Consider the following 18622-nt stretch of genomic DNA (forward strand, 5'->3'; position numbering starts at 1 on the left):
CCCATCTTCAGCAAAAAAAAAAACATTTTTTTTTTTTTTTTGAAATACTGGCTTAAGAGGATTAAAGAAAAATGAACCAGCGTGGTTGCTGCTAATACGACGAGTTCTGAAAAATTCAAGTTTTGCAACGAGTTGAATACAACTTTTTTTGCAATTGGGTACTAAAGCACTATGTCAATTTTTATGTACAACGGTAAAAAACACGATTAAAAACCATTTCTGATCACTTTTTTCCATTTCAATGCAAAAAAAAAATATTGAAAAGACAACATTTTTTCGATGGATCAACTATGGTCCCCTTGGAACGAGCTGGCAAGTAGGACCTTTACTGTCAAGAAGGGCCGTGAAGTTATTTTTTTAAATTGAATTAAAAATCCATTTTAAGTTATTTGCGGTCGATCAAAGGGTCATTGTACTCAGAAAAACAAGCTTTATCGTTGTGAACAATAATATCACAAATTAAAGCTTAAAGCAACTTTTCCTGTCCTTCTGGAGAAATGGATAATAAATACCTTTCAATATCTGAAATTGATGCTGAAAAGTTGAACTTTTCGACATTCGACACTCGGTAAACCTCGTTGGATAAATGTACGGCTCGTGCTGAAAAAAGGTTATTTTTGCAACTTGTTTCATAACAGTAGTTTATAAAAAAGAGGCGAAAAGGAGATATTTTCGGCACGAGTCGTACATTTACCCAAAGATATTTACCGACATGGATAAATACGACGACTGTTGAACAAATCAAGTTTTGCAAAGAGTTGCTTACAAAAAAAAATTTTTTTTTTGCAATTCCGAAAAAAAGCTTTTTGAATGTAATTCTATGTCAAACATTGAGAAGTAGGCCGTTTCTTCCCTCGAGAAAAGTAAAAAAAACAAGACGGAATTGCAAAACCTACTATTTCTGCACTTAAATGAGTTCTTTAACGATTTTTTCAACACTATTTTTTGTGATAACAAGTAGGCGGAATTGCAAAAATATTACCAAAGATTGCATCCACTCGTTTCACGTTTAAAAAAACGTACCATTAAATTTGAACACTTTTCGAATTTCATCAACAGAGTGGAAACGATGTCCACGATTTCAGGAACTGATATTTCTCCGTGTGAGTTATTATCTCTAATTGCAACTCACAGAAAACAAGACTTTCAAACAAATAATAAACAAAAAGAATGAAAAATGTCTCTCAAAATAAATTCAAGCGCTTCTTTTTGAAAAGTCTAACGACGCCGTTCCGTTTCCACTCTTAATTAAGACGAACCTGTTTTACCGCAAACCACCCAAAAATCAATCGTTTATGATAAAATAATATCCGGACGAGTACGTCGCCGCAAGTGATACTTACTCACACATACAAACGCATACACTACACACATCTGTCTATTTATGTGCTGTTTTTATTTTTATTTAAATCTTTTTTATAGACTTCAATGTGGGTGGGCTAGCGCAAAATGGTAAAACGTAATGTAAACAAACATTTACAAAAAATAACAATAAAATACTGTTTTTGTTTTTCAAAACGCGATTGAAAAGCGTGTAAAAGTTGTGCAAATCATCGAGGAAATAGTCAAAGAAGCGTGATTTGCGCCATTTTTGCGCTTTTGTTTCTGTGCAAATGCAAAAGTAAAATTGATGGCAACATGAGTTGCAATCTGATAGAGAAGAGAAGGTAAGCTGGAGTGAAACGTAAGGGAAAATCATTAAACGTGTAAATATATATATGGACAGACAAAGCTATCAGTAAAAGGTTAGAGAAAATCTTTGTAAAAACAACAAACAACAAGGAAAAAAGAGTAATGATTACTGAAAATATAGCCCTTAAGTTCTTATTAAAGAATGTCAAGTTTAATCTTTAAAAAAATCCGAAAGCACTCCAAATTTGCCTCAGCAAGGTCGAACACAGAAGAAAGGAAAAAAAGAGGGGGCTTTGACCCCGTTCGTCGTCGCTTATTTTTCTCCGATTATTTGCAAATATATTTGAAAGTGTAACCAGTTAAAGAGGGATGGCAGGTGGGAGAAAGGCGGTTCAAACGAAGGTGAAAACCAGCGAAAATCTTGGCGTGTGTCAGGTTGTGAAGTAAAAGGTAAAACAAAAAAAAGGCAATAAGACAATGCCCAGAATCGGACTGAAAGTGAAGAGTTTCGGTTGGTTGCACATTGCTTTATTATTTTGTTGGTTATTTTTGCTTCTTCTGGTGAGGGAGTGAAGGTCTGAAGACGCTTCAACAGCAAAAACAAAAAAAAAAGGCCGCTGGAAATTGGCCATCACTTTGTACTGTATTAGGGTCATAGGGCGTGACAGATTTGGGGCTCAAGTTGGTGGTGGCGAAAAGATGAGGTTGCGAATTAGGTTTTTTACCTAACCTCAAACTCGAGGTTGCGAAATATGTGGCATAAGTGTGTGTGTGAGAAAAAAAAAGTTGCATGGTTTGTTAAGTTTGGCAAATTACATCATTTGTTGAAGATTTGCAGGCATAACCATTTGAAGTAATGTGGTTTTTTGTTAGTTGCAAATAGAGGCATTAGCCTCGAGTCTATTGTTTCAGTTAAATTACTATGAAAGAGTACCTAACCACTTGATAATAACAGTGATAATTTCAAAAGCATAGCGATACTCAGATTGAATTTAAGATTTACCAGTAGTCCATCGAAAACTATCTATTTTTCATGAATTTCTTAGACATCCTACCTTGAGGAAACCATAAAACAACGTCGAAAAAAGTCACACCATCCAATTCCGCTTGCTTTCTGATTTCTATGGTTTTTTCAAACTTCAAACTTGAAACAATGGTAGATAACACTTTCCCAAACGCCAGGCCCTTTTTTGTCACATCAAGTTAAATGGCTTTTCGGTTCACTGGCTCGTTTTTTTGCTGCCATTTCCAGGGAGCACAATTTTTTGGCCCTTTCCTTTCACTGACTGACTGTTGAATTTCACACTCCAATTTTCTCAGCTTGAAAGCCCGCTACAAGGGCTGGGCCCTTTGCGTGAGTACTTGCAGGGCCCGGGAAGGGTGGATTTTTTTAAAACCATTTCTCACCTAAATCATACGAACCATTTATTTGCAGCTTTCCTCTTTAAATTTACAACAAATTTTATTTTGGTTTCGGCATAGAAACATGATGAAAAAATATATAAAATATGATTGAATCTTTATATAATATATACAACAGTTAAAAACACGATTAAAACCTTTTTTGATCATTTTTTTTTTTCATTTTAATGCAAAAAAAAATAAATTGACTAGACAACAATTTTAAAATCCCCTTGAAACGATCTGTCAAAAAGGACCTTTTCTATCAAGAAGGACCGCAAAGTTTTTTTTTTATTGATTTAAAAATTCATTTTAAATTCTTTAAATTAAAATCCTTTGCGGTCGTACAACGGGTCATTGTACTCAGAAAAATAAGCTTTATCGTTGTGTACAATAATATCACCAATTTAAGCTTCATTTTAGGAATCAATTGTTAAGGTATTGCGTTGTTTCTTCTTAAATTTTTATGAATTTATAATAGAGTAATTCTCTACGTTTTTGCAAATCAAATTTTCTATTTATTTTTTGTTTTGATTGATACTTTGTGTCAAAATGAACTATTTGGCATCATTAGTTTCACATACAAGACATCATAATATTTTGTAGGCATTTGTAGGCACAAAATGTGCATGTGAATATTCAAAATCTTGAGGAAAGATTTTCTGATCGATTTGGTGTTTTGCGGTTGAGCAATTTTCTACCAAAACCGGAAATGGATTTTATTTGTATTTTTTGATTTGGCTCAAACTTTGTGGGGGCCTTCCCCATGACCAAATATGCTATTTTGTGTCATTGGTTCACCCATACAAGTCTCCATACAATTTTGGCTGCTGTCCATACAAAAATGGTATGTAAATATTCAAACAGCTGTAACTTTTGAGTGAATTTTCTGATCAATTTGGTGTCTTCGGCAAAGTTGTAGGTATTGTTGAGGACTTTTGAGAAAAAAATAGGTACACGAAAAAAAAAATTGCAGATTTTTTTATCAACTTTTTTTTCACTAAAACTCAATTTCCCAAAATACGTATTTTTTTATTTTCGAGATTTTTTGATATGTTTTAGGGGACAAAAATACGCAACTTTTGAGCCATAGAGAAACATGGTCAAAAAATCTGCCGCCGAATTATAATTTTTTTTTAAATAATAGTGATTTTTGGAAAAATCGAAGTTTTATGCAAAAACAAGTTTGACATTACTTTTCAATGCAAAATTGAATTTGCAATCGAAAAGTACTTTACAGATTTTTTAATAAAGGGCTCCGTTTTCAAGATATAGCCACCGAAAGTTTGATTTTAGCGAAATATTTGCAGTTTTTCAATTTTTAAAAATAGTGACCATGAGTGACCATTTCTAAAAATTTTTTTTTTAAAGTTCAGAAAATTTGCTATAAAATTGTCTAAGAGACATTGAAGATTGAACCTCGGGTTGCTTAGATAGAGCCGCTTTAAGAAAAAGAAACACTGTAAAGTACTTTTCGATTGCAAATTCAATTTTGCATTAAAAAGTAATGTCAAACTTGTTTTTGCATGAAACTTCAATTTTTTCCACAAATCACTATTTTTTCAAAAATTTATAACTCGGCGGCAGATTTTTTGACCATGTTTCTCTATGGCTCAAAAGTTGCGGATTTTTGTCCCCTAAAACATATCAAAAAATCTCGAAAATCAGAAAATACGTATTTTGATAAAAAAAAAAGTCTGCCTGTCCTCAACAATACCTACAACTTTGCCGAAGACACCAAATTGATCAGAAAATTCACTCAAAAGTTACAGCTGTTTGAATATTTACATACCATTTTTGTATGGACAGCAGCCAAAATTGTATGGAGACTTGTATGGGTGAACCAATGACGCAAAATAGCTTATTTGGTCGTAGGGAAGGCCCCCACAAAGTTTGAGTCAAATAAAAAATACAAAAAATAAAAATGGTCGAAATCGGCCGATTTCGTAGAGAGTTGCTCGGTTATGACTTTTCGGAAAAAAAAACTGTTCGAGGGAAAAACCCAAATTTTCTATTGTACTACCGGGGTCATGATTTTTTTTTGAAAACTTTAAATTTTCTTGATCAAATTATTGTCAACAAAGTTTCAAAATTTATATTTGCCTTTCTTACAGAAGAAAAGTTTAAGGTTTGATTTTGAAAAAAAACTTTTTACTTAGAAGTCTTAAAAAATTCGTGCCCGAGTAAGGAATCGTCTCAAAATAAAATACCAAGACTTTTTTTGTAGGTTTTGATACGCTTCTATTATAATTTGCCCAATTTTTTGGTATTTTTTGATCATTTTACAGATAACACATTAAAATTCAAATAACTCAATTTTCCAACAAAAGTTTTTCGGAAGGTTACGCCATAAACTGATTGAGGCCAAAATTTTAAGCTTTTTCAAAAATCAAATCCAGAGAAATAACCATTTTAGTGATTTACGTCTTATTTTTACCCTATTTTTTCCTCTATTTTTTTGTTTTTATATAGAATCATATACTGAACATCAAATTCAAAGTCCCAGCTCGAAAAATCGACAATTGGGTCCTAAAATGAAACTTAGATTGCTGATATTATTGTTTACATCGATAAAAATTATTACAACCACAAAGAGTTTAAAATGGATTTTAAAATCAATTTTGAAAAATTTATCTCGCGGTCCATTTTGACAGAAAAGGTCCTATTTGACAGCTCGTTCCAAGGGGACCATAGTTAATCCAACGAAAAAATGTTATCTTGTCATTTTTTGCATTTAAAGGAAAAAAAGTGATCAGAAATGGTTTTTGATCGTGTTTTTTACCGTTGTAGATAAAAATTGACATAGGGCTTTAGTACCCAATTTGTCAGAGGTCAATCCAGCGTATTCACGTTTGAGCGTTTTTTGTTATTTCAGCCACTTAACTTAATTCTTTTCTACAGTTTCTGTTGATTTGTGCATCGAAGAAATAAAGAAATTATTTGAAGCAATTTAATTAGTACAGATTAAAGAAAAACGTTGTTTTCAATGAAAATTACAATAAAGTTTACAATTCTCGAACAAGAGCCTTCTTCAATCGATCCCATTTCTCAGCCCCAAAACACCCGTTTTCTGTGCAGACTCCATAACAAATCAGCCCATCAGACGGTCTCCATCTCAGATGTACCCAAACCAAGTAATCTCGTCTACCCCCTCAAAACATCCCAAACCGAAACCATTCGGTTTAATTGTGTTTTCAGTGATTCGCCCCCAGTCGGAATTTTAAACATAATGATCTCCGTAATAAGGCGCCTACTTGGATGGAAACCACCAAAGCCTACTTTTTTTCAGCTGTGTTATTTCTCGTGACGATCGTCGTCGCGTCATCTGTCACCCAGTTTTTTTTTCCATTGCAACATGGGCCCGATGCTAATCGTCACACCAGAAGGTATATTGTGCGACACGAGGGGTTAGAAAGCATCTTACTTGTTCACTTGTGATTTGCATTGAAACTCAGCCAACCCGAACCCGGGCCACAAAGATCTCTGCCGCGGAGATTGCGTCGTCGTAACGGTTGACGCCGAGAGGGAACATTATGAACACAGTCGTGTTGCACCGCACAAAAGTGTGCTCCGTTGAGGGACAATGGCCTGAATTTGCTGGAGATCTAACTAGAGCTTGAAGTTAGTCAGGAGGGAGTTTGAAATGGTTAAGTTCGGTTCAAAACTTTAATAAAATAAAAACTTTTCCTTTTCGCCAAAAAATAATAACAAATAGAAATAGGTCTTCATAATTTCCATAATTTCTTTTCCTTGCATTTCCAATGACCTTTCTCCCATTTCATGCAAATTTCAGTGCCCATCAACCCAATTCTCAAACTTATCATAATTTCAACGATCCCAAGGTTCGTCACCCATGACAAAAAGCCACTTTTCTAGGTTAACCCACCGACCCAAAAGTTGAATGACATAATTCGACACCGCCCCCCTGAAGTGACGATTATTTGGCCATCAAAGTGGGTCCTCCTTCTTGCCGCAAAACAAACCTTATTTTTGCAATGGTAATTAACCTCCAAACAATGCGCTTGCAGATTTAGACTTGCGAAAGATGGCCATATCGCCGAAACCCGGTGAACCTAACCTGCAAAGCACACAGCACACAATGGGTGGTGAAGCCTGCTACGATTTCGGTGAGCTTTTCCCAACGATTGCGACAGTTTTGGGGTGGGCGTTTGGACCACTTTATGACCTACTGTGATTTGAGGTGTGATCACTGTATTTAGGTTGTACCTAGAAGCATCGAAAAAATTGTAAATTTACTTTTTAAACATTTTTAGCATCATTAAGCGTAAATTTAAAAGGCAACAATTTTAAATTTTCTTTTGAATGAAATGCATTGCAATGTGAACAAACTGAAATAGGTGAAAGGTCTCCTTCCAGCAAGAAAAAAAAATCAGAAGAAATCAACTCCAAACTGCAACCAGGTGCTGGCATTGACCTGGCGACGAACCCGGTTTTCCACCGCGATGAAGTCTCTGAACGCAACTTGTTACACCGCTTGCAGACTCCAGTATTTCCCGTTTCTAATCAAAGCTCGCGTCGCCACGACCAGCACTGCGTGTTGAGAGGAAAACTCTTTCGCTTTCTAACCTTTCCATCTAGCCCGGATTGGCCTACTAGATTGGTGTAATAAAACTCGTTCTGAATAGTAACGGGTTTTCGAAATGATGAAAAAATCAACTTCACTTTTCAATGCCAACTGTGTCGCACATGTGAGTTTATTTTTTTGTATGATTGTTGTGTCTGCAAAATAAATCAAAGCAATAATTATGAAATTTTCTTAATTCCACACTAATGAACATGTAACTTGAAGGATGGTGGGAGGGGTCTCTCGACGGAGAAAATTAGCTGCATACAATTTTATATACAGATCTTATCGGAAGTCTGGAGATCGTTTACCCACGATGCGGAACAGGGAAGTACCAATAGCGAGGGGGATTCGAAACAAAAACAAAGCCACCACTACCACCCACGCAGCATAAAACATAAAATGCTGGCGGCACTTGCTCTGCGAAGCATAGCCCATTTCACGGCTCTTCGACACGCGTAACGTAGAAAGTCTATACTGCTTGTAATGTCATCCTCCTTAAATGCTACGTCATTTGTGAACAATCCTTTAATAAAACACATTTAAAAATGTTATTTTCCCCCTCAAAAATTTTCAGTAAAAAGTGTAAATCTGATTTTATTATACTGAGCATAAAATTGGACGTCACCCAACGCTGAGAGCAAAACATAATAAATTCCATTACGCCAAACAACATCATCAAGCCACGAGAGAATGAGCGATTTTCATTATACCATCAACCAGCAGTTTTCGATGAGCAGAGAGTGCATAATAAACTAGCGGGCGAGCGCGCTTGCCGCAGACACCTTTGCCACTTATTTTGTTTCATAGAAATGGAGAGGGATTTTCCAACCTTTTTGTCTCTCTCGCTAATTTTTTTCTAACTAAAGCAAATGCAACCAGTTTTCCAGTCGTTTTGCGGCTGTACTGATTTTACCCTTCTGTTTCTGTGATTTATTTTAATTTAATGTAGTTTGAAACTTTACTAAGAATTTGATAAAAACCTACGTTTTGCCTTCCTCACTGAGGTAAGGCTATAATCCTGCTCTAAACATGAACTTTTTATTAAAAGCTCAAAGACCCACCTTCATGTATACATATCGACTCAGAATCGAAAACTGAACAAATGTCTGTGTGTGTGTGTGTATGTGTGTGTGTATGTGTGTGTATGTGTGTGTGTATGTGTGTGTGTATGTATGTATGTGACCAAAATTCTCACTGAGTTTTCTCAGCACTGGCTGAACCGATTTTGATCAAACCGGTTGCATTCGACTTGGTTCATGGTCCCATACATCGCTATTGAATTGTTTGAAGTTTCGATAACTAGTTCAAAAGTAATGTATAAAAATGTGTTTTCACATATATCCGGATCTCATTTATATGCATGTAAACGATGTCCGGATCCATCGTCCGACCCATCGTTGGTTAGGTAATCGAGAGACCTTTCCAACGAGTCCACAACATTGAAGATCTGGCAACCCTGTCTTGAGTTATGACCACTTAAGTGATATTTATGTACTTTTTTGAAGCCGGATCTCACTTAAATATATGTTAACGATGTCCAAATCCATCATCCGACACATCGTTGGTTAGGTAATCGAAAGACCTTTCCAACGAGTCCACAACATTGAAGATCTGGCAACCCTGTCTCGAGTTATGACCACTTAAGTGATATTTATATACATTTTTGAAGCCGGATCTCAATTAAATGTATGTAAACGATGTCCGGATCAATCATCCGACCAATCGTTGGTTAGGTAATCAAGAGACCTTTCCAATGAGTCCACAACATTGAAGATCTGGCAACCCTGTCTCGAGTTATGACCACTTAAGTGATATTTATGTACTTTTTTGAAGCCGGATCTCAATTAAATGTATGTAAACGATGCCCGGATCCATCATCCAATTCATCGTTGGTTAGGTAATTGAGAGACCTTTCCAACGAGTCCAAAACATTGAAGATCTGGCAACCTTGTCTCGAGTTTTGATCAATTAAGTGATATTTATATACATTTTTGAAGCCAGATCTCAATTAAATGTATGTAAACGATGTCCGGATCCAGCATCCGACACATCGTTGGTTAGGTAATCAAAAACCCTTTTCAACGAGTCCACATCATTAAAGATCTGGCAACCCTGTCTCGAGTTATGATCAATTAAGTGATATTTATGTACATTTTGAAGCCGGATCTCAATTAAATGTATGTAAACGATGTCCGGATCCATCATCCGACACATCGTTGGTTAGGTAATCGAAAGACCTTTCCAAAGAGTCCACAACATTGAAGATCTGGCAACCCTGTCTCGAGTTATGACCACTTAAGTGATATTTATGTACTTTTTTGAAGCCGGATCTCACTTAAATGTATGTAAACGATGCCCGGATCCATCATCCAATTCATCGTTGGTTAGGTAATCGAGAGACCTGTCCAACGAATTCAAAACAATGAAGATCTGGCAACCTTGTCTCGAGTTATGATCAATTAAGTGATATTTATGTACATTTTTGAAGCCGGATCTCAATTAAATGTATGTAAACGATGTCCGGATCCAGCATCCGACACATCGTTGGTTAGGTAATCAAAAACCCTTTTCAACGAGTCCACATCATTGAAGATCTGGCAACCCTGTCTCGAGTTATGATCAATTAAGTGATATTTATATACATTTTTGAAGCCGGATCTCACTTAAATGTATGTAAACGATGTCCGGATCCATCATTCGACACATCGTTGGTTAGGTAATCGAGATACCTTTCCAACGAGTCCAAAGATTGAAGATCTGACAACCCTGTCTCGAGTTATGACCACTTAAGTGATATTTATGTACTCTGTTGAAGCCGGATCTCACTAAAATGTATATAAACGATGTTTTTCATCATCCGACACATCGTTGGTAAGATAATCAAAAACCTTTTCCAACGAGTCCACAACATTAATGATTTGGCAACCCTGTCTCGACTTATGACCACTTAAGTTATATCTGTGTACTTATTTTTCTGGATCTAAAAAAATAGCTGGCAAACCACTTATATTAAAAATGAGGAAGGCATCAACCACATAGGTGGATTAAGTTAGTTTTTAAAATTGATTTTGTAAATTGATCATCAATTTTGGATAAATTTTTATTTACATAACATAAACAATATATAAATAAATGCAGAAATAATTTGTACTCACCCATGCATAACAACATTTTTTTGGTTGGTAACTTTTTTGTTTGACAGGTCAAAGTCAAACTAAAAAGTGACGAACTGTCACTTTTCACACGGTGCTCACGCACACTACCAAAACAATCGTTTGGTACACCCTTACCAAAAATCATGATTTTTTGAGTTCCAAATCCCACTTTTCATACGAATTTTTCAGTTCAACCCATATAACCATTTTTATGGTTGTAGTACCTGAACTCAAAAAATCGTATGAAAAGTGGGATTTAGAACTCAAAAATCATGATTTTTGTAAGTGTAGGTTATGTGAACTCCGTGTAAAAGGGTGTCAAACTAAAAAGTGAACCCGTTCGTTTGACAACAGTTGGTGTCAAACAATCGGGGTTTGAGTACGTTGCTATCCAGGTTTTTAAGCGAAGATGGCGTTCGAATGGTGAACGCCCCAAATGTCAAAATGGCGCAGTAGCACCAACATTAGAAAATAAAATGTGGCTGTCATACATGAAACACTTTTTTCGTAATGTTGGTACGACTGCGTGATTTTGACATTTCGGGCGTTCACCATTCGAACGCCATTTTCGCTTAAAAATCTGGATGCAGTTGTTTGTTTGCCTTTGATATGGAAACTTACCGTCGGTAATAGGGGGAGAAGGGGTAATATGCACCCCCTAAGGGAAAACTGTGATTTCTCAACCATTACAGCATTACTATGGAAGAATTTTGTTTGATGTTCTAAAACAACTATTATTCTTCGCCATCCATGTGAAAAAAGTCTTAAAAAAAACCACAAAAATGTTCGAAAATATCAAATTTCTAAAAAACATGTTTGATTCATTTCTAACAACCATGCGGGGCAATATGCAACGCAACATTGGGGCGAAATGCTCCACAACATGGGGCAAAATGCACCGGGTAAAAGTGTTCACTAGTCACCACTAGATGACACCGCTGTTTTTAAAAAGGAGCTTCACAGTGGTGCATTTTGCCCCGACCACGCTTTTAGCAGAAAATTTAATTAAAAATGCATTTTGCAGAAAATTTAATTAAAAATGCATTTTCTGATGATTTTGGACTCATCTATCTACATAATAATTAAGATTATGGCAAAAACTGTATACTTCAATACTTACAATATCAATAAATGCTTTTTATATTGTTCAAAAATCATAATGAAAGTTCAATGAAAATTAGATGAAAATATAACATTTTAAAGTTTTGCAAATAACTTAAGCTGTTTTTATAATGTGATGCTCAAATTTTTCCAGCATGGTTTAGCAATATTAAGCTTCCAATTTCTATGATTTTTTCCCCGGAAAATTCTTCCAAATACCGAGAAAAGCAGGGGGTGCATTTTGCCCCGGGGGTGCATTTTGCCCCGGGGGTGCATATTACCCCCTCTCTCCATACTATGAGAAAAACTGCGACTGGCCAAAAATTAATACCGTACACACACAAAAATTACAGTAATATTTTTGTGGCAAAAGTAACTTACTGTTGAAATAAAAAGTGGTCAAAATTTGCTCCATTAAAAGTTTTTTTCTTGTTTTGAATATGAAAACTTTTACTGCTACAGTTTTGAAAATCTCATTGCTAACTGATTTAAAAGTTTTTACTTTTAATTCGACTACATAATTTCTTTCATTTCGTCGTTCTCGTGTAACCGTGTACGCTTAAGTACAAAATGTAAACAAACATTTTGGTAGTGCCGGTGGTGAGTGAGTTGTCCACGAAGCGAATCAAATCCGGACACGGCCACAGCCAGAGGCCGGACGCGGACACCTTTGTGAGCCAAAACAGCAGCAGCGGAAGGTAAGTGGTGCCGGTGCGGGACGAGGTCGGGGGGAAAGTTGGTTTTCGAAAAAGGACAAGGCCAGCTTCCTGCAGGACCTGCAGCTGTTTCACGACCGGAGTTGGTAAGAAGGAAGCTTGGGTGTTTGGTGGCGTTTGTGATTAATTTTGTTTGTTTTTGTAGGACGCAGTTTATGCGGTTGCCGAAAATCGGAGGTCGGGATGGGTTCGGAGAGGCAGCCATTTTGGCATCGGTCGCGTTTTTTTGTTGCCGCAAATAAATCGTTCGTTTTGCAGTGATTTTGATTGTTTTAATATTGGAAAGTGTTAAATATCATAGATAAATAGGAATTCCATTGAGAGATAGTGAAATTTTACGCGAATTTTCGGTTTTAGTCTGTTTTTCGGCAATTTTTACTTCGGCCAGGCGTTCTCTTATTTTGATTTCGTTGCGGGCGAGTGTGTGTGTTTGTGCGCGGAAGTGAATTTTGTCGGATCGGAGAAAGAGAGCTGAGAAAAAGTTTGACAGCATCTCTCGTTGTGTTCATTTCAGCCCTCTGTCACGACGGCCATGTTTATGAAACCTAAATGTTCGACGCGAACATGAAGACGCAAAGAAGATGAAGAACGCATTTGCTGTCAAAATTTAAAAATAAACAAACCGCGTGGTAAAAAAAGGCATTATTTCATAATGTTGAAATGATTTCCATGAAAAAATAATGGCACGGGACACGGGACGGATTTCCAAACGCAAGTTCCCGAAGGACCCTATCCGCCAGAGACTATGGATAAATGCCCCGCGAAGTGGCGATGAAGACGGTTTTGCAAGTTCAAAGTTCAGATTTGTTCGGACCACTTCGCGATGAACTTCTTGAGAGTCCACGAAAGGTCGGATTCTACACATGCACGCGTTTCCTTCGATTCCCTGAGTGAGTCGACAGCGGGAGTGGGCCAGTCCTCGGAGAAGGTTATCGAAGGATGTTCGGAAAGACCAGCTCCGCCACAATCACCGGAATCACGGATGTTTCTGCACTTGGTCGGTTACTCCCTGCCGGAGATTGCAGCGAGTTGTTCGGAAGGATCAACAGCGGGACTTGGCCAGTCCCCGGTCCAGTACTACCCGGCAAATCTTCCCGGTCAATCGGAAGCAACAGTTCTCATCTTTTTCGTAACAGATTTGCACACCCAAAAAGAGATGTTTCTTGAAAATTTGGTGTAAACAAACAGACAACACAAATACTGCTACACTCACAGAGCCCACACAGTAGTATTAGTGAAGAGCCCACGATAAACAACGTGGGCTCTTCACTAATACTGCTACGTGGGCTCTTCGAGGTTTTGGTGACTGTCAAACGTTCTAGCCATTTACAGTGGTGCCAGGGGGTTGGTTCATTTCTATCGGTGTGTCAGTGTCGTGGAAGAAAGGTCTGTGCTTTCAGGTTGGGTGTGTAGGTGACGCAGCATGAGAGGGGGCGGCTGGCCGGAGGCCGGATGTTGGACACGCGGACATCAACAAACCGGGAAGCCGGCCACAGGAGCGGCAAGCGGTCTCCGGAGTTTTCAGCAGCTTTGGTGAGCGCGTTTCTTGTTAGCTTCTCAAGTATGTGTGGGTGTGTATAAGGAGGAATGAACCATGAGTGAGAGACACCTGAGGGTGACCACAGTTTGAAAATGTGAGTGCCACCCACTGATTGGGGAATTTTGACAATGAGCACGCTTGTCCGGAATTAGAAATTTTCTATTATTACTGGAAATATGAAAAAAATATGTGTATTGGTTTATGTGTGTATGAGAGTATGGCTGAGTTTATTTGTACTTTATTTTCAAATTTAGCTCAGTGAATTATTTAAAGCCGCGTTAAATCTAAACAAATCGGCCGAGAATTAAAATATAAATTGGCAAATAATCGTCGGTAATATGGTTCACAGTTTAATAACTACTTAGGCATAATGTTTTGTTCTGATTTAGCAAATTCGGTTCAATTTGCAACGCGTTCTTGATTCTTTTTCTGCTTTCGTTTGACAACTGTGCCGGAAGAATTATTCAATATACGTCGGATTTTGAAAAAGTATGTAGTCTTCGTCAAAAAGGTTTAATATGATCCTATATTTCCACAGCCGGCTGTCTAATAGTGGATCATTAAAAATAAATTTCGCGTCGGGATAAAATTTAAAAAAAACACTCAACTAAATAAAAACTGTCTCAACATCTAGTTGCTTACCTTGAGAATAAATTTCAAATCGTTAAAACATAATAATTCCACACATTCACTAAACGGGAATTGTCTCAACAGGAGCATCCGATTGCTTGCCTTGAGAATAATATTTTATCCAATAATCCCATTTATGCCACTGGTCGTATCGCTTGCTTAGAGCGAATCCCAGATCTTTACCCATCACAACTACCAACTCCACGCGACACTTACGCATCCTTGTTGTTTAAATTCGATCAAATTTGCTCAAATGGTCAATTTGATTGAGTTCCACAATAGGGCTGGGAAAAAGAGCCTGCGGTTTCGCTACCTTTTTCTAAGTAAGTCAAGCATCAACATTTCCCGTGCTCCGAATCCTTTTTCCTCTCCCGGTGAATGGTGGAGATGGGAGCGGCCGGCAATGGATGGCTTTCATGGTGCTGCCTGTCCTGTTCGGGTAGAATTGGTTTTAATTCCCTTTAATCATTTTCTAAGCAACCTGGGCCGGACAATCATCACATATACATGACGAAATCCAGTCTGCAACCCGCTAAGATCACCATCTCCATGCGAATGCGAATGCGAATGCCGAAAATCGGAGGTCGGGATGTGGATTTGCACCGGTTGTATTCAGTGGTGGTGGCCAGGTGGACGAAATTAAAGTTGAAGCAGATTTACATCCGCTTTTCGAACAAGTACGATAAAGTAAATTTTAACGGTGAGGAGAAGGATCCGACGGAAGAGGAAACGACGAGAAGCGCCATAATCGGAGGTGGTCAGCGCGGATGTTGCACTCGGCGCCGGCGGTTTACGACCATCAGCAGCATTATGTGCCGAAAGTGATGACGGGACAGTGTGGGATGTCCTGAGGGTCCGCAGTCCATTTCTCATTGCGAAACATGTTTGACGATTATTACCTAAACTTCCAGAAGAACAGTTTGCACCAGTTCTGGATGGACCGTCTGTACGAAAGCCGCAAGTCCTGGAGTTGACATACTCGGATTACTTCCAGAGGTTGGAGCGAGATCCGACGAACCTGATCAAGAACATCTACCGATGAAGTCACCGGTGAGTATTGAGAATGTGTTCAGTGTCTCACCAATTTTATTTACTTTCAAACTCTTTCAGCAACTACCGCCCACAAACGCAGCTTCGGCGGGATGAACTCTGACGGCGAGTTGGAACATCTGTGTTATTCTCGAAGGAGGACGAAGTGATCGGGAACTATCCGTTCAGGCGCTTTAATTCCCAGCCGGAAAACGTCGACTTCCCTTCCCGAATCAACAACCAATGGCCAACTCCTCCAAGCCTGTTCTGATGATGGCCGGCAACGAGACCACCCTGTTCTCTACAACGCTGTCGCGCTCCAAAATGAAGGCCGCGATGTTGCTGTCCAACGAAACGGATGGCGTAACCTGCTCAGCATGGGGCCTTCAGACGTGACCGGTGGCGTACCGTAAGAATCGGTTCAGCTTGGACGCGGAAGTTAGCCTACCATAAGCAGATGCGTTGAATACAAAAAAACGGAAGCAACTGTTTTAATATTAAAATATTGAAATAAAATCCATCACATTTTTCGAAAATCGTTTTTTTAATGTTAAATGTTATTTATTCATGCCATAAAAAGTTTCTTCTTAAATTAAAAGCAAAAAACTTTTACCGATACAACGATTTTGTTCCAGAAATGCATGGTAGTATCAACAACTTTCCAACTTTTAAATTAAAAAGTTTGAACTTTCTACGAATATTCACCAACGCGAACTTTTAATCCAACGAACGATCTTTTTAAATTTAGAGTATTTTTTCTTTGTGTGTAGGCCAACCCTCTGGCACCACTGTAAATGGCTAGAACGTTTGACAGTCACCAAAACCTCGAAGAGCCCACGTAGTAGTATTAGTGAAGAGCCCACGTTGTTTATCGTGGGCTCTTCACTAATACTACTGCGTGGGCTCTGTGAATGTATCAGTATTGGTGTTGTCTGTTTGTTTACACCACATCTTCAAGAAATATCACTTTTTGTGTGTGCAAATCTGTTACGAAAAAAGATGAGAACTGTTGCTTCCGATTAACCGGGAAGATTTGCCGGGTAGTACTGGACCGGGGACTGGCCAAGTCCCGCTGTTGATCCTTCCGAACAACTCGCTGCAATCTCCGGCAGGGAATAACCGACCAAGTGCAGAAACATCCGTGATTCCGGAGATTGTGGCGGAGCTGGTCTTTCCGAACATCCTTCGATAACCTTCTCCGAGGACTGACCCACTCCCGCTATCGACTCGCACAGAGAATCTAAGGAATCGCGTGCTTCTGTAGAATCCGACCTTTTGTGGACTCACAAAAAGTTCATCGTGAAGTGGTCCGAACAAATCTGAACTTTGAACTTTCAAAACCGTCTTCATCGCCACTTCGCGGGGCATTTATCCATGGTCTCTGGCGGATAGGGTCCTTCGGGAACTTGTGTTTGGAAATCCGTCCCGTGTCGTTATTTTTTCATGGAAATCATTTCAACACCATTTGAAATTATGCCTTTTTTTACCACGCGGTTTGTTTATTTACAAATTTTGACAGCAAATGCGTTCTTCATCTTCTTTGTTGTCTTCATGTTCGCGTCAAACATTTAGGTTTCATAAACATGGCCGTCGTGACAGGGGGCTGGTGTAGGCTTATGTATAGTCTATGAAATTCCCTTACTTCGATCTATAGGAGTATGGGTGTTGGAGGCTGTTGCAAAAAGAAATTAGTGTTTAAAAAAAATCAATTTTTAGCAGAAATTTGCCAAAAAACGAGGGAAAAAGTCAAAACAATCCTGGATTTTTATTTGAAGGGCTTTCGAATGCACCTAACAGAGTTGGAATTGGTGAAGCTTTACGAAATTGCGAGCAATTTTAAGAATTTTTATGGTTTTTGATCCTCAAACTTCAATACCCGTTCAACCCCACTTGGCATGAGTTCATCTCATGTATAGACAAACAAATGCTGAAAGTTTCATCCAAATCGGTGCACCTCGATACGACCTGTTTCACATTGGTGAAAAACTCGCTCTTAAAAATATGTTCAAATTTCAATAACGGTAAATCGCTGAGAAATCCACAATCTACATAAAAAAAATTATCCTTCTTATTGAATATTTTACGATTTGAAAATTTAAATTAAGATTTAAAAATTCTAACAAAACAAAGAGTGTATCCTACTAATAAAATTAATATATTTGAAAATTTTTAACCAAAGAGTGCATCGTGTCATCCGCTCATAAAAAAGAAGGACACTTGTCGTACGTACATTTTGGGCCAATTTGTGCAGCTTACAATGCCTCACTTTTTTACCTTCACAGATCTCCAAAACTCGATTTCAATCCTGAGATATTCAACAGAATCCGAAAAAATATGAAAGTAGTTTCAATCTTGTCGAGCTATCTTGTCACTCTCTTAAAATTAATGTAAGTGCGACAACTGGCCAAAGGGATTTCAGGTCAGAACGCGTTTGACGCACGTACAAGTTAGACTATCGTAAACATTTGTAATTATAACTCGGGACTCCAGCAACCAACTTCAACCAAACTTCGGGACAATGTATAACCCTTATGGTCAGCCAAAAAAAACGTGTTTGTTTTTGTTTACATTGCGTGCTTTCGTTTTTGTTTATTCAAGGTCAAACATTAAAACGCGTTTTTCTCGGAACGTCGAAATGGCGGGTGCAACAAGATAGCACGACGACGTCGATTTGAAGATAGCAATTCAAATCTTATAAAAAAGAAGGCTGGATTTCATAAATTCACATCAAAATTTACCTTTCTTTCAGTAAAAAAAAAAACACCATAAACTTTTCTGGGAAACGAGTAATTTCGGGAGAATAATTAATTATGGCAAATGGATTTCAGGG

Source organism: Culex quinquefasciatus, chromosome 1 (assembly GCF_015732765.1).
Source record: "Culex quinquefasciatus strain JHB chromosome 1, VPISU_Cqui_1.0_pri_paternal, whole genome shotgun sequence".
Taxonomy (NCBI): Eukaryota; Metazoa; Arthropoda; class Insecta; order Diptera; family Culicidae; genus Culex; species Culex quinquefasciatus.